The sequence below is a fragment of the Strix aluco genome, chromosome W (assembly GCF_031877795.1).
Source record: "Strix aluco isolate bStrAlu1 chromosome W, bStrAlu1.hap1, whole genome shotgun sequence".
Lineage (NCBI taxonomy): Eukaryota > Metazoa > Chordata > Aves > Strigiformes > Strigidae > Strix > Strix aluco.
This window is the reverse complement of record NC_133970.1, coordinates 36,594,100-36,610,675: the sequence shown is the minus strand read 5'-3', so window position 1 is coordinate 36,610,675 and position 16,576 is coordinate 36,594,100. Positions and strand designations below refer to the sequence as shown.

General features: G+C 47.6%; 1 long non-coding RNA gene across 1 annotated transcript; it reads left to right on the top strand.

Moving 5' to 3' along the window:
• The first annotated feature begins 12,173 nt into the window (after positions 1 to 12,173).
• LOC141917630 (uncharacterized) lies at positions 12,174 to 15,788 on the top strand. Its single transcript, XR_012621379.1, has 2 exons — positions 12,174 to 12,833; positions 15,461 to 15,788. It is a non-coding gene; the product is annotated as an uncharacterized LOC141917630 (long non-coding RNA).
• The last annotated feature ends 788 nt before the right edge of the window (positions 15,789 to 16,576 follow it).

Sequence of the window (16,576 nt, the reverse complement as noted above, 5' to 3'; positions counted from 1 at the left end):
TGGTCTGTGGGAAGGTTGATCAGGATGAGGGACACGGCAGTAATGCTAGGTGTCGGAGAACTGCCTTGCTGATGGCCAAAGGTGCCAGGGTTGTGTCCTGGTTTCGACCAGGATGGAGTTTATTTTCATTGGAGTATTTCATACCATGTGATGTCATGCCCAGGGATTTAGGTGGGTGGTCTCTCTCTCTCGCTCTCTTGGCTCTTCACTTGAGGCTTGCACGCGGGCCTTCTGCGTCTGCTCGTCGGGTCTTGTTGTTGCTGTGGGGGCGGTTGCCGTGCTCAATAAGCCACTGCTGCATTTTACCCGTTTTTCTTTTTGGACTCACTATTGTCACTGTTGTTCTCTTGTTATATTTAGTAAATTCTTTCTTTTTCTTCAACCTACGAATTCTCTTCGTTTTGTCCCTCCCCTATTTCACCAGAGGAGGAGGGGGAGGTGAACGGCTGGCCACGTGGCGTCTGGCTGCTGCCGACTGAGTTCAAACCTCCACAGTTTTTGTCGCCCAACGTGGGGCACCGAGGTTTTTCTTTTTGTTTGAGATAACAACAAAACGGGCAAAATGTGGATTGCTTGGCTCCATAAGATCTTATCACCTCATTTGCAATAGCGTTTCCCATGCTGTTGCTCACCTTCAGTGAGAGTTGGGTTAAGATTTTGTTTCTGTTGTACTATGTGATGCTAATCTATGATAGCGTGCAGTCATTGGTCCTGAGGCTATTTACAGTTGTGTTTGAGAAATTTGGGGAGTTCAGATATCTTTGGAATGTTGACATAAACATGGTTACCGTGCTGTTAGGAGCTAGTGTGTTCCTGAATGTGGTTCAGGTTTTGTTTATGGTTAAGCTACTATTTAAGATTAACCAAGTAACAGAAACTGCAGCCACTACAAGCCCGATGATGGGCACTGCAGCTGAACCAGAGAACCAACCCACGACAGTGTCAGTTGCTCCCATACATAAGAAGAAATACACAAGAAAATCCCCTCGCAGTGTACAGGGTGATGATGAACCAGGCCCATCACAAGAACAGGAGGAGGCAGAGCCACTGATAGTCACCCAATCCTTATCCTTGAGTGAGTTGCGAGACATAAGAAAAGATTACAGCCGCCATCCCGGTGAGCAACTTGTTACCTGGCTGATTCGGTGCTGGGATAGTGGGGCCAGTAGCATGGAACTAGAGGGCAGGGAAGCGAGGCAGCTGGGATCCCTGTCTAGGAAGGCGGCATTGACAAAGCCATTGGAAAGGAGACACAAAATCTCAGTCTCTGGAAGCGACTTCTGTCAAGTGTGAGGGAGAGGTATTCCCTTCAAGGACGACTTGACATGTCGACCAAGTAAGTGGACCACTATGGAAAGAGGCATTCAATACTTGAGGGAGCTAGCTGTGCGGGAGGTAGTTTACTATGACCCAGATAATGCACGGCTACCCACAGATCCAGATGAAGTCCAATGAACCTGGCCCATGTGGAGGAAGTTTGTACGGAGCACACCCTCATCATATGCCAATGCATTAGCACTAATGGACTGGACAGATGAAGAGGGACCAACAGTGGATGAACTGGCTCGCTGACTACGACAATATGAAGAAAGTGTCTCTTCCCCCATCATCGCGGCTGTGAACAAATTATCTCAAGATGTCCAGCAACTTAAGGAGAACATGTCCTACTCCCCACCTGCACGGACCAGAATCTCGGCTGTTAGGAGCAATCGTTTCTCTACTCGAGAGAACCGGTACACACCACAGGGGAAGCTGTGGCATTGCCTGCGTGACCATGGAGAAGACATGAAGAAATGGGATGGAAAACCTACCTACCTCCTAGAACAGCGGGTATGTGAGTTGGAAGAAAGAACAAGTACAGAATGTGGTCCTTTCAGGAGAAATGCTGCTCCGGTTTCCAGTAATCAAGTGCCCAAACAGAGCAGAAAGGTTGACTTTGCTCATGATCCTATGAGAAGAACTTCTGACTTGTATTCACAAGAAGTGAGTGATCAAGATGAGGCTGAAACCCGTGCACACCACACTAACCCATTTGTTGTTAGCGAGTATTATGACCAACATTAGAGGGGCCCTGCCTCCAGCCAGGTGGAGGACAGGGACAACCGAGTTTACTGGACTATGTGGATTTGATGGCCTGGCACATCTGACCCCCAGCAGTATAAGGCTCTAGTGGACACTGGTGCCCAATGCACCCTAATGCCATCAAATTTTAGAAGAGCAGAACCCGTTTGTATTCCAGGAGTGACAGGGGGGTCTCAACAGTTGACTGTACTGGAGGCCAAGGTGAGCCTAAGTGGAAAAGAGGGGGAAAAACACCCCATTGTGACTGGCCCAGACGCTCCATGTATTCCTGATATAGATTATCTCAGAAGAGGGTATTTCAAGGACCCAAAAGGGTATCGGTGGGCTTTTGGTATAGCTGCCTTGGAAAGAGAAGGAATTAAACAGCTGTCTGTGTTGCCTGGTCTATCAGAGGATCCTTCTGTTGTGGGATTGCTGAGGGTCGAAGAACAACGGGTTCCAACTGCCACTACAACAGTGCACCAATGGCAATACCGCACCAATCGAGACGCTGTAATCCCTATCCATAAACTGATTTGTCAGCTAGAGAGCCAAGGAGTCATCAGCAAGACGCACTCCCCTTTTAACAGCCCCATATGGCCAGTGCAAAAGTCTAATGGAGAGCAGAGATTGACAGTGGACTATTTTTGGGGGGCCTCTTCTCCTCTCATTAACATGCACTTCATTGCATCCCCCCTTGGCATGCATGTCATTACATCCCTCTCTACATCCCTGCACCTATTGTGGATGCAGAGAGCCCTGAGACAGCCTGGCACACACTGCCGGAGGTAGCACTGGTGCAGATGTGGCTGTGCTTTCCTGCCTCCTCCACCTCATTTGCAGTGACCAGGAAATATTAAGATATTGCGATGGGCAAAGAGGATCAAATCAGAATAGTTTTGTCTGTGCTGTAAAACATCAGCATCCCTCCTGCCATGCTGCCTGGGAGCAAGCTCCCTGCCTTGGCATCACCATCAGCACCAGCGTATTTGTCCTCACTTCACCAAGCAGCTCCTCCATATGCCTGAGACCTTCTAGCCTGATGGAGGCACTCAATGTTTGCCTTCACCAAGTTCATCTGCATCCTTGTTATTCATAGAATCACAGAATGGTTTGCATTGGAAGGGACCTTTAAAGGTCATCTAGTCCAACCTCCCTGCAATGAGCAGGAACATCTTCCACTAGATCAGGTTGCTCAAAGCCCCGTCCAACCTGGCCTTGAACACTTCCAGGGAGGAGGCATCCACAACTTCTCTGGGCAACCTGTTCCAGTGTTTCACCACCCTCACTGTAAACAATTTCTTCCTTCTATCTAGTCTGAATCTCCCCTCTTTTAGTTTAAAACCATTACCCCTTGTTCTATGGCTACAGGCCCTACTAAAAAGTCTGTCCCCATCTTTCTTCTAAGCCCCCTTTAAGTATGGAAAGGCTTCAGTAAGGTCTCCCCCGGAACCTTCTCTTCTCCAGGCTGAACAACCCCAACTCTCTCAGCCTTTCCTCACAGGGGAGGTGCTCCAGCCCTCTGACCATCTTTGTGGCCTCCTCTGGACCCACTCCAACAAGTCCATATCTTTCTTGTACTAAGTTATCGCTCATGTCAACTCTGGGACTCGCCATAATTAACTGGGACCCGACACTGTGATGGCTGCTAGGGTCCATCATCACTCTAACCCTGCAGCAGCATGGCAGCTGTGCCAATGAGCAATGGAAAGGATCTTCCCCGTCACCTCCTCTAAGGTTTTGTTGATTTTTTTTTTCCACAACTGACTTCCTGAGTGCATTGCCCACATTAAGAGACTTCCCCCCCAAACTGCACGCATTACAGCATCTGGCCCTGTGTCACAGCATGCTTTGAGAAAGAGCAGGAGCCCAGTGCAAGTGGGAAGCTCCATATGCTCCCACAAGCTGGGCTCCAAGCATTAATGTTATCAAATTACAGCTAATGGGAGCAGACTAATGCACAGCATGCCGCACACCGCTGGAGGAATTACCATGTCAATCAATGCGGCGTGGAGTGTGCAGCCGCGGGCAGCCCCAGCTCCCCCAAATGCCATGAGCTGAGGCTGTTTGGGGAGAAAAGCATGGACACAGCTATGGAATCAATTGGTATGATCTGAGGGATGCAACAAAAAATCAATGAATATGGAGTGGGGTGTCTTCTGAGTGCAGGGAATGGGCTATCCCCCCCCCCCCCCCCCAATGGGCAAAATATAATGGAAAAAAAAATATGCTTAAAAAATATTTATTGTCACAGTGGTGGCTTTTCAGCAAGGATTTAGCCTAACACTTGCCAACACTCTTCACGAAGGGTGAAACACAGGAAAATGAAGCAGCTCAGCTCAGATCCACCCCCAAGATGCTGATGGGGGACCCCATCCATTATCTTTCTGCTGGGGCACTGAAGGCTGGACCTTGCATGGCAGCAGCTACTGCAGGCAGTGATCGAACAACAGGCAGAAAAACAGGCTTCGTGATGAGAGATTCTGGGGCAACTCAAAAAATGGAAAGTCTTTGTTGCATCTCAGGGCTGCCCGAAAAAAATGATGTCCCCAGCTAGCCAGGCACCATTGCAGTGGGCTTTCTGTACGCCAGGGCATGAGATATGATTGTTCAAATTTAATGAGAGGATGTTCACTTCACTTGTGATGAGCATTTGTCAGGCTTAAGGGCATTGCTCAAAGAGAGTGTTGACAACAAGAATAAGATTATTCAGCATTTCTGTGGCATTTCACATTTTCAAAATGCCTTTCAGACACTAACCAGACATTGAACACAAGCTAATCTTTTGTTATAGCTCCTCTGCAGCCGTTAGATGGGATTAGGACTCAAATTGAGTGGATATTGCAAGAAAAAAAAAAAATCAATTACAAATATTCAAGTGCTTTTAATTAATTTTAAGGGCCCATACCATGGTCCATGTGTTATGAACAATAATGAGCACTCACACACTTCACATCAGTCTTGCAAGAATATCCTGGACAACGTGCAATTCAAGACTAGTCAAAGTGGTGGCAAAACCAGGAATGTGAAGAGCCCAATGACCAAACCCAAATGCCTGCACCTCATCTGAGCATCATGTTGCCCCATGCAGACTTTGATGAAGAATGGACTGTGACCACTGCTGTCACTCAGCGTTGGGTCCCAGCAGAGGGGAGAGTGGTCCAGCATCTTGGTGGAGATCATAGAACACCAGGTTGGAAAGGACCTCAAGGATCATCTGGTCCAACCTTTCTTGGAAAAAGCACGGTCTAGACAAGACGGCCCAGCACCCTGTCCAGCTGAATCTTAAAAGTGTCATGGGAGATGGATGAGTCTCCTGGGCTGTCTGGAACAAATCCCTGAAATCTTGGTTCACCATCTGCAAAGTGTGGATGGAAGCACTTCAACAACACACAAGGATGTTGGAAAATGCTCATACTCAATAATAAGGATTATATACAGACCCTGGCTAATGAGTGATGAGGTTAATTGCCACTGCTTTGGTTAAAGATTATTTTTTGATGTCCTTAGTGGGTTCTTGCCTAAATGGCTTTAGGTAGCTGAGGGGTCAGTGGCACCCGTGGGTGATCCCAGAGGGGTGGCCACTCTACAGAGTAGCTTTCCCATGAGATAGGTTTTGTTCATGGGAATTGTCCAGTTTCAGCCTCTCCCTGGATCATGTGCCAGTCCAGATGTGCCCCAACCATCTCCAATAGGGAGGGGGATGCTGCCCCCTCCTGGCAGCCATGGGAAGGTTCTCAGCAGCTTTGGGAAGCCACCATTTCCTTCGATGACTAATGGTTCAAGGAACCTCACTTTTGGATTCAGTGTTTTCAAAACAGAAGAAGTCAAAGACCATTAGTAACCTCCCCAAGCTGGAGCACAACTGCATTGCTGCACAACTGACCACAGAAGGGCTTTATAAGGTAGGAGCCGGTGTTACCGAGGGTGAAGCAGCTTGCCTGGCATGACATGGGACATTGGTGGCAATGATCGGAGCTGACTCAGGAGATCTGGGTACAGAGTCTGCTCCCTTAATTGAAGTCCTCTCCTTCCTCTGACTCTTCCCAGAGTGTGGCTGCAAGGGATGCACTGGGCAGATGCTCTGGGAAGCAGAGTAGCACTGAGCTACTCCTGGTGACCTTGACCACAGAAACAATGGTCAGCACTGACCCCAAGAAGAGCCACGGGGCTGCTTAATGTCCTCAGACCCACAGAAGACCTTGCTCAGGGGTTAGGGCATCAATTCCAAGTAGGTTACATTGACCAGCATGCTCCCCCGTGTGCCGTTATGTGCACCCCAGCACACATCACTCGATGGTCCTGCTTGGCTGGAAGATGCTGGTCCCCTCTGGTGCCAGCAATGAAGTGGATGGAGGGGAGCGGGAGAGCTGCGTACTTGATAATTCCCAGCCAGAAGACTGCCAAGAGGAAATGCGCTTCCCGTAAAGTAGGTGCTGTTACCGACTTGTTTGCTGGAATTGCTTGAGTGGTAATTACGCTCCCTTAATATTGACATATTTAAATAGTTTCCAAGCATAATAAGAGTCCTGCCCTGCTCCCCCCCTTTTCCAAATTTCTGTGGTGAGCTTTCACTTTGAACAATGGATTATCTGGAAGGGTGTGACTTGCCCATGTCTTGTTTATTGTACAGCATGTCCAGATGTTTTGCTCTTGTGTGTGGTGCATTCAGATGTCCTCACTGTTTGATGGTGTGCTGCCCCATAAAGGAGCTACAGGCATCTGTCGTGCAGGGAAAAAAAAAAAAATATTTTCATTGTGCTGCTTCATGTGGGAGTCTGCTGGTCACAACCCCCAGCTCACGCCTTGATCCTGATGGGGTAACACACGGCGGCATCAGCATCAGTCCCACAACATTTGTCTTTCATTCGTTATTTGTCAGAAGTCCCGAGACACTCTGTCCCAAGCACGGTGGCCAAAAAAGACCATTCCCTTCTCATGAAGAATGCTGCAAAAGCATTTTCCCAGAAAAAACATCTCACACTAAACAGATGGTAGGAATCTGGGTTACTTAGTGCCCCAAGTGGCCCCCTCATTTCCTCTGTCTGCTGGATGTCCCATGCATAAATTTATCTTGGTGGATGCAGACCCCCAAATTCAGTACCTTTTTGTGGGTGTGCATGCTGGCTTACTGAACTTTCCGCCCACACCGACAATGGAAAAGTACAACCAGCACTTGGGCAGAAGATTAACGATGTCTCAAAACAAGAAATAGTTACAAGAAGGCCAGAAGAAAAGAATGTGCTTGTTAAGGAAGAAACTGATAAAGAAGGGACCTTTTGGAATTGCAAAAGCAGGAACTTATCTACTGGCTGTGTGCGGGTAGCAATGTTTGTGGAAAGTGCCAAGGGGAGCTACTTTTAGAATGCACAACAATATATAAAGGCTTGCTGCTATTCTTAGAAGACAGCAGAGTATATAAGGGCTTGCTGCTATTTTTAGAATGCACAAGATTATATAAGGGCTTGCTTGCTAATAAAACTCTCAGCTTGACTTCCAATCCTATTGATTGTCTGTGGTCTTGTCTCCTGTGGCCTGCACGGGATCTCGTCCCCACAAATGGTGACCCCGATGTGATCTGCTATCAACGTGATCGACGTGATATACTACCGACGTGATCTGCTATCAACATGATCGACGTGATATACTACCGACGTGATCTGCTATTAACGTGATCGACGTGATATACGACCGACTCAGTCAACGGTGGGGACAACGCCCTTCTTAAAGAAGGTAAACACAAGGCAGGGAAGAAACAGCTGCGGGGTGAAGAAACAACGAAAAAGAGACGAAAGTGCGCACAAGGTGAGCAGCCAGGGGAAGCGCGGTATCCGCGGAAGAAAAGTCGGTCCAGGGGTTTTTAATGAGATTAGCAGACCAGCAGGGTTTATCAATAAACCCAGAAGCGCTGTCCAGATTATTAAAATGGGGACAGCGGACAGGACGTTTTTTCAGACCGAAATATGTTTGACCTAGGACTTTGGGACTCTTTGGGGGGAGAACTATGGCAAGCGCTCACTATAAGAAATTCTCAAACACCAAAGGCAACTCAGACTTGGGGAATAGTTAAAAAGATGTTGGAAACTATGAAAGCTGACACTGCTACTGATGCTGCTGTAGCTCAAATTTTTCATGCGGCTGACGAAATGAAGGATTTGGGGAACAGAGAGTTAGGTACTACTGGGACAGAATCGCCCCCACCCATTGCTTTACCAGTTGGGGCCACTGAATATGCTGAGTCTGTAGACTGTGATAATCTTTTAGACCCTGACACTGTAAATCCTAAAAGAGAACCTGGCCTGTGTCCTCCCTTAGCTGGGGATGATCCGTGGGTAAAAGTGAGGCAAGAAGCCTTGGCGCAAGGGGATATGGACATGGCGAGAAAGATTGTTGCTCCTGTAATCTATGAGCCGGGACATCACCCACGGTGGGAAGGACTGCAATTTTCTGTTATTAAAGAACTACAGAAAAGCGTTAATGAGGACAGGCTTCAAAACTCCTTTACAACAGGTATACTGGAGGCAATCGCTCATGGGTATCAATTGGTCCCGTGGGATTGGCTGGCACTTTTAAAAACGGTACTAACGCCGGCACAGTATTCTATCTGGAAACCGAGTGTGTGGATCTCTGTACTCAGCATCCGCGCCCCCCCACCTGCAAGCACGGAGCCTTCGAGCCCCCCCTGCCGCGGGGCGACCGCCTGCGGCCAAGCCCGGCACCGCGCTCTTGGCGCGTCCCACCTCCCCCCCCCCCCCCCCCCCACGCCAGAAGCAGCAGTTTTTACAGAAGGTGCTGACACTGGGATGCGGCGCCCCTTGTCTGCCAACACCACATAATCAATAAGCAATGGCTTTATATATTCTTAATGGTGTTTTGATGTTTGTAGTATTTGTCATTTGATGTTGTGTGAGTAATAAGTGTAAGGGCCCCTTTGTGTGGGTGTGTGACTGTTCTGCGGGTGTGAGGCGCAGCCCAGCTGCAGCTGCGGAGTGCGGAGTTCTCTGACCCGCAGTCCCGTTATCCCGCGAGGGAAGCGGCCGCAGAGGAACGAAGCGCAGGGCAGACTCTGTACCAGTGGGGGGGTAGTGCAGGACGAGGGAACATTCCTTAGTACAGAGCGCCCTAGTGCCCGCCCGCTGGGTCATCGGTGCTGCCTGTTTGTTCGGGCTCAGTGTTTGAAGTGTCATAGGTGAAATATCTCCTCTAGCGGAGGCAGTAATTCTGTGTTAATTGTTGTCTTGAATTTAGGTGCGTACTCTGTGGGGAGAGTGCACCTTTGTACCATCTGCCTGAGGGGGATATTGTCAGAAGATCATCTACAATATCACAGGGGTTGTTCGTTTTACCAGGGGTCATAGATGCCGATTATGAAGGGGAAATCAGAATTATGGCCTGGACCCCTGGACCCCCGTGTTCAGTAACAAAAGGGTCAAAAATTGCTCAGCTTGTTTATTTTACTGCAGCTCCCCCTAATAGTATGCCGAGAAGCCGGGGTGACTCAGGATTTGGATCAGCACGTACTCCTCAAATATTTTGGGCTCAGACAGTGACACAAGGTCGACCTCTGGTAAAATGTGCCCTCACCAAAGCAGAAGAATCTGTTGAACTGACAGGCATTTTAGATACTGCTGCGGATGTGACTGTAATATCTGTGAGCAGATTGGCCGTTAGCTCAGGTAACTCGAGTGCTTTTCGGGGTTGGTGGTCATGCTGTAACGTTTCAAAGCAAAGATCTCATTCATGTAAGGGGCCCAGAAAACCGGGTAGCAAATATTCATCCATTTATATTGGAAACCCCCACTACATCATGGGGTCGTGACTGTATGGCTCAATGGGGAACTCAAATTGGATCAAATTTGTCTTAATGGCCACTGCAGCACAATCCACCTCTAAACCCACCCTGAAACTAACCTGGAAAACAGAATCACCTGTGTGGGTGGGTCAGTGGCCCTCACCAATGGAACAGTTGTGCCACCTTAATGACTTAGTTCAGGAACAATTAAGTGCAGGACATCTCGTACCTACCACCAGTCCTTGGAACTCCCTGGTGTTTGTTATTTTAAAGAAAAGTGGTAACTGGTGACTTTTACATGATCTCCGACACATTAATGATGCCATGGAGGATATGGGTACGTTACAGCCAGGAATGCCCTCCCCAACAATGATTCCCCAAAACTGGCATCTTGTAATAATTGATCTGAAGGATTGATTTTTTTTTACCATTCCCTTGCATCCAGATGATGCACCTAAATTTGCCCTTTCTGTTCCCAGTATTAATGTTAGTGAACCTGCAAGACGGTACCACTGGGTTGTTTTACCATAAGGCATAAAAAAGTCCCACGATGTGTCAGTGGTTTGTTGCAAAGGCTTTGAGCCCTGTTAGAATGCAGGTCCCCCAGGCTGTTATCTATCATTATATGGATGACATCCTTATAGCAGCAGAAACACAGGAGATCATGGAAAAGCCTCTTGCTTTACCCAAAGACTCAGTATCTCAAATGGGGTGACAAATAGCACCTGAAAACGTACAGAGATCATCACCGTGGCAGTACCTGGGGTGGAGAATTTGTGAACAGACCATTGTCCCACAACAGGTTAAACTTAAAACTGATGTTAAGACTTTGAATGATTTACAGAAACTGTTGGGAGCCATAAATTGGATACGGCTGTTGTTGGGCCTAACTAATGATGATCTGCATAGCTTGTTTGATATTTTGTGAGGAGATCCTTCACTGACATCACCCAGAGTACTTACAGAGAAAGCGAAACAAGATCTCCACCGTATAGCTAATGCCATCTCAGAAACACAGCAAGCACGGCTTTCACATGCATTTTTCCACCAAAACGCCAGGGCAATACAAAACCAGTTTTCTTTATCAAGGCGTCAGGCTAAAGACATCATTGCCACTTGCCCTGAATACCAGAGGACTCCCTCTCTTCAACAGCCAGTGGTGTCAACCCTCGGGGACTCACCTCCTCAGAATTATGGCAATCTGACGTCACTCACTTTGCTGCATTTGGATCGTTAAAATACGTACATGTGTCTGTCGATACCTTTTCTGGAGCAGTGTTTGCGTCCTGCCATACAGTGGGGAGTCAAGCATCTGACCGGCATTCCCCACTCACCGACCGGACAGGCCGTTGTGGAGCGTACGCATGGCACGCTAAAGTGTCTATTACAACAACAAAAAGGGGGAGATGGAGGGTATCAATCTACACCTCACGAAAGGCTAAATAAGGCATTATACGTCATGAACTTTTTAAACATTTCCCCTGCCTCACAGGTGCCACCAATATTGCATCACTTCTCATCACAGATACCAGATCAACAAGAAGTCCAGGGCAAGGCTCAAGTGTTAGCAAAAAACCTGGAAAGTGGTAACTGGGGAGGACCATATCCTTTAATAACCTGGGGAAGAGGTTATGCTTGTGTCTCCACAGGTCACAGTCCCCAGTGGTTACCGGCAAGGTGTGTGCGACCACACCTGAGGCGTGAGAGGCAGCTTTTGGTGGACACTCAGGAGCCAGCTGTGGGTGCTGTGGGTGCCCCTGTGCCGACAGTTCGTGGTCTCTTCAACTGATCATTTAAGCAGAATGGATGGGTAATGCTTGCTACTGCAATAGGACAAAATACACTATCTCTGTCCTTAATCACACTACAGTTGCCAACTCTTTTAAGAGAAAATGCTAACAGGAATTGCAACTCCTCAATGAAATATATAGGCTTACTAGTCACTGTGGTGGTTTAGTCCCTGCCGGGGTCTGAGACCACGCGGCCGCTGCCCCTCCCCCACAAAGGGAGTGAAATACAAAGCCCCAAGACTGAAATAAGGAAAGGTTTAATACAACAGTGCAATAGCAACACAACCAACAACAACAATAACAATAACAGTAACAGTGATAGCAATGAACAGAGCAAAATAGCTACCAAATACAGCAGTGAGAAGCACGATGTACAAAACCACGAGTGCACCGCGCTCCGCGCCAGGAAAATGTGACCTGCCAGGATGGGATGTCCGCATGGTATCTGAATAACCCGGCTAGAGCTCCCCCCCACTGCTGGGGAAACTTAACCCTATCCTGGTTAAACCAGGACAGTCACTAGTGAAAGATGTAGCTTAGACAAAATGTAGTTATTAATAAGGATGAAATGCTATAAGAATGTGTGTATTCAACTTTCTTTGTTTAGCAATATTAAGAATTGAGCATCACGTTGGCCAATTTGCTACGTTGCCTTGGGGCTAAAGGAAAGAAGAGTTTCTCACCCTTGTTTGGTGAAAGCCAAAAGAGGAAAAACTCTCACACAGGCCACAAACCACCACGGCAAAGCTGGGCTGGAAAATGAGCGATTTCCCTCGGAATCTCTGTAAAGGATGGAGGAGAGACTGCTCTTTCTCCCAGAGCTCTGGCAGGGTTGCAGTTGCTTGCACAAAAGGGTGTGTGCATATTTTAATCTATGTCAGAAGGATAAGGAAGTAAAGAGAAAGCCAGCAAAGTGCCAGGGAGGTACCAGAAAGGGAGCTGGGGAAATGCAACGTGAAGTGAGGGAGCAGGGAGGCACATGGGGTATGCAGTGGCTCCAGGCAGGCTCAGGCTTGGGCTTAAGGCTGTTGCAGCCTACTTGGTCCCGAGGTGTTCGTAGAAATGAAACTTTACGTACTTTCTCGATTAATACACAGATTTGCATCAAAGAAATACCCAGCTGTCATCATCAGCATATCATCCCAGTGAAAACGATCTTGGCAAGACCTTGAGCGGGCCCAGCATCTCAGGTCAAGAGCCAACAATATGTTCGGTACAAGTTTCTTCACCTCCCTGTCTTTCATCATCTCCCACACTTACCCCACTAACTTGCCACCCCAAAGGTTACTATCAAGGTAGGAGAAAGCTAGTAAGCGAAGACACTCTTAAGACTTGAAAGGACAGTGCTGCAAAGGCATCATTAAAAATCCTAACCCCTATCCACCTGTCCTAAGCCTAACCCCTCTCCATCTGGCCTTCTCCTGGGAGTGCAGGGTGCCAAATCCTCTTCTGAGTCTCTTAAATCAAGAGGATTCACTGGGTAACTTATGGTCCTTATGGTCCACGATGGGGGACAGAGGCACTGCTAGGATTGCCTGGCCACATTTCCCAACTTCATGATCCAAGCCCCAGACCATGGAGAGCTGAAGAAAAAGCCCTGGGTCCACCAGCCATTGCCAGTAGATCTCTGCAGGCCATGATTTGGGACGCTTCAGAGATGGTCTCCATCCTACTCTACCTTTTTTGGGGGGTAAGGTAGGGTGAGGGTCTGCCATGGCATGAACAGCTGCTGCCTTTGCTGATAGCTGCTGCTGGTACACACCAGAGAGGTGAAAATAAGGGCTTCCCAGGACCAGGTCCTAAATTGTTTTGACCTGAAGATGACTGTCAGCCCTCAAAGCTTATCAAAGCCAGTTGTGATGCTGAAATACATCAGTGCAAACAGGGTTTTTGCTCTCCATTGGCTGCAGAGCAGCCCAAGGCCATGGGGAAAGACACAGGCTTTCAGGTCTAGGTTGGAGGGAAGGCTTTGGGACTTGATGCTGAGGGCTGGGGGATAAGCTGCCCTGCCAGCCCCGGCACGAGGAGCGGGGAAGGAGGGGGATTTCTTCCTTGCTCTTAATTTCAGCAGGAACAGAGGGTTATACAACAGTAAGGCAGATGGAAATGTCACAACAGCGAGCTTGGCAGCTGCATAAATACAACTAATCTGCCCTTGTTTAATGCTCGTAGCCACAACATAAACATACACATTGCACAAGGTAATAGATGAGGTAAATCTGTCATCGGCAGCCTCATTACATGGGGTGCACTGCCTCGCCACCCATGGCTCCCACTCCCCGGCACCCTCCTGCCGTCCTCCCAAAGCCCCAGCATAGCGGCCAGCTTGGCTGGGATGGCTGAAACCAGCCTGGGAAAAGCCTGGCATCCCCTAAAAGTCCTGCCCCAAATGCAGCTGAGATGCTACCTGTAGTCACTACTCACCCATCGCACTACATATGCAGTATGCTATAGGGCACCCACCCAAACCCAACCAGTGGTGTGCCTCCACTCGTGGCTCTTCAACAGATAGGGTGGTACTATGAAAGGGAGCCATTTTATAGATAATGATAGAATAATAAATAATAATGATGTGCTGCCATTTTGAAATATATATAAATACATATACATCCAAGCTGCCTGTCTAGGCTCAGTCCCCTTCCAATCAGTGTATTTTCTTCCTAATTATAAGCTCTTTGGGTCAGGACCATGGTTTCTGGTTTATTCTCTAGCACTGCTCCTCTGCATACTCACTGGACTTACATTTGGCTGCAGTCAGTGACAATAATGACAATAATACTCTGTCAGGAAGGAAGAAAAGACAAACGAGGAGATAAAGGCAGCCTGAAATTTATGGCTATTGTTAGGTCAATAATGTATTGATTACGTATTTTGTGAGCTAAAAGTTTGACCTTTTAAAGGGCAATTGGCACCTGTGAGATTTGATTTAGGAGAAAGAAAATAACTGAAATTAAGTTTTCACTTTGTATTTCAGTTGGGAGAAACCTGCAAGATTGCAGATGACAAAACTGCTTTTTGGGGGGGGAAGTTTGAGGGTTTTTTTCTGGAGCCATCACAAAGAGGTTCATTTCAGTGTGAAAATGGCTCTGTTGCTTCACTCCACTGCTCAGTACTGCAGACACATGTAGAAGACACAAGGCCCTAAGCAGAATATTTAATCTGAAGCCCAGCCAAGTAAATATACTGCATACTGAATATCCCATATTAAGGAATGAAGGTGGGTTTTTCCTCCTGTAGGAACAGCCTGAGCAATGAAACAACACGCAAGGCTGCATTGGGAAAACCCTACATTTTTAGGCAATTCCAGGTGACCAATTCTTTGCCCACCTTTTATTCCCCATTTCCCCAGTGAGGTGCCTTTGCCACACTGGCACCCAGGGACACCATCCCAGGTGCAATCCCTCTTTCCCCACTGATTTTGTTGACCCAGACCCCATGTGAAGAGGCTACTGGTGGTCCTCAAGCACCTGGTTTGGAAGAGGCTTTGAATTTCCAGATCCAGTTTTGTCCCTGGATGGTTTATTCTCGTTATTCTTTGGTTGATACAGTCCCTAAATAGGGACAGCCAGTTCTGATGGGGCTGAGCACCCCAGGTCCCCTGTACCCCGAGCACCCGCGATGGGCAGGATTCATGGGGGGAGGCACTGCAGACTGGGATGCAGGAGCTGCGCTGGGAGAGGGGATGGACCCTGACAATGGCTTAAGGGATGAAAATAAAAGCAGCAGGGTGAGGACAGCTGTTCCTAGTTTAAATTGCCAGTTTTTAATAAGCTGTTTTGCTCTTTGAAAAGCATTTGTTTCGTTGTTTCATAAATAGGAGGGGCTGGGATAGCATCATCGGGGACGTCACCAAGTTTGTCACTGCTCTGTAGCTCCCCTCCAGATACTTGAAGACCTCCAATTTTCTCCCAGTGCCATCAGATTTAGGGTTTTCAGCAGCACAAAGTGACTATAAGGAAGACTGAAGTCTGCCATTTAGTTTGCAAAGATAGCTGACAAAAACTTTATGTACAGCTGAACATTTCATCATGTCTGCCAAGATATACTCATTTTGGATTAATTTTAAGACAGTTTTTAAAGTGATGATGAAGGATTATGTCATGCGCTTCAGAAGCATTAAAAAAAATACATCTCTCTTCTTTAAATCTCTCATTCAAATTGTCCCAGTTTGGCAGCTCAGCGGTGTATTTGATTTGTGATTTGGAGGGTTTACCAATAGTGACATTTTCATTTATCTGAGTACATTTAAGTGCTGGCACAATCTGTGGGTGGTAGCAGCGCCTTCAATATTAAACATGGCTACTCGAAGTAATTTGTTTGCAAGAACACAGTATAGCCCTAACATATGGAAAGCATCCATCCAACAATAACCTAGCATCTCTGATTAAATGCTCACAAGCTTTTTGTGCTGTAATCTCAGCTGGAGCCTTGCAGTTCTGGGTTAACTACTCTCAAAGAGCAAAGTATTTACAACACTCTTACTCCAGAGTGGTCCCAGGTCTTCTCAGTGAAGGGATGCCAAAGTCTGTAGTCAGGGACATGCAAAGGAGGGGTGTAGCTCCCATGTTGCTGCTTTTGAGACCCCAGCTCATGCAATCATGCAGCCATTTTCATGATTACCTTAAACTATTTCCTCCATGACCCATAGCACCTCCCTGCCCTGCTCCTAATGAATCATACCCAAAGTCACAACAGGAAGTCCAGCTCTGCTGTCCCGGTCAACTGAGGTTATAAGAGTTGCCCTTTTGTCTTTGAAATATCATTATCTTCTGATAACAGAACTGTTATCAGCATAATGAATGGTGCTGGTGACGTGTGTTGAGGTCCCATGAAGAAGGAGGACCACCCCGGAGCACTCAGGCAGTGTCTTGGTGATGCCACAGCAGCCTGGGGATGTCCTTCCAACAGGCTCCTTTTCTGAAGGGGAAAACCC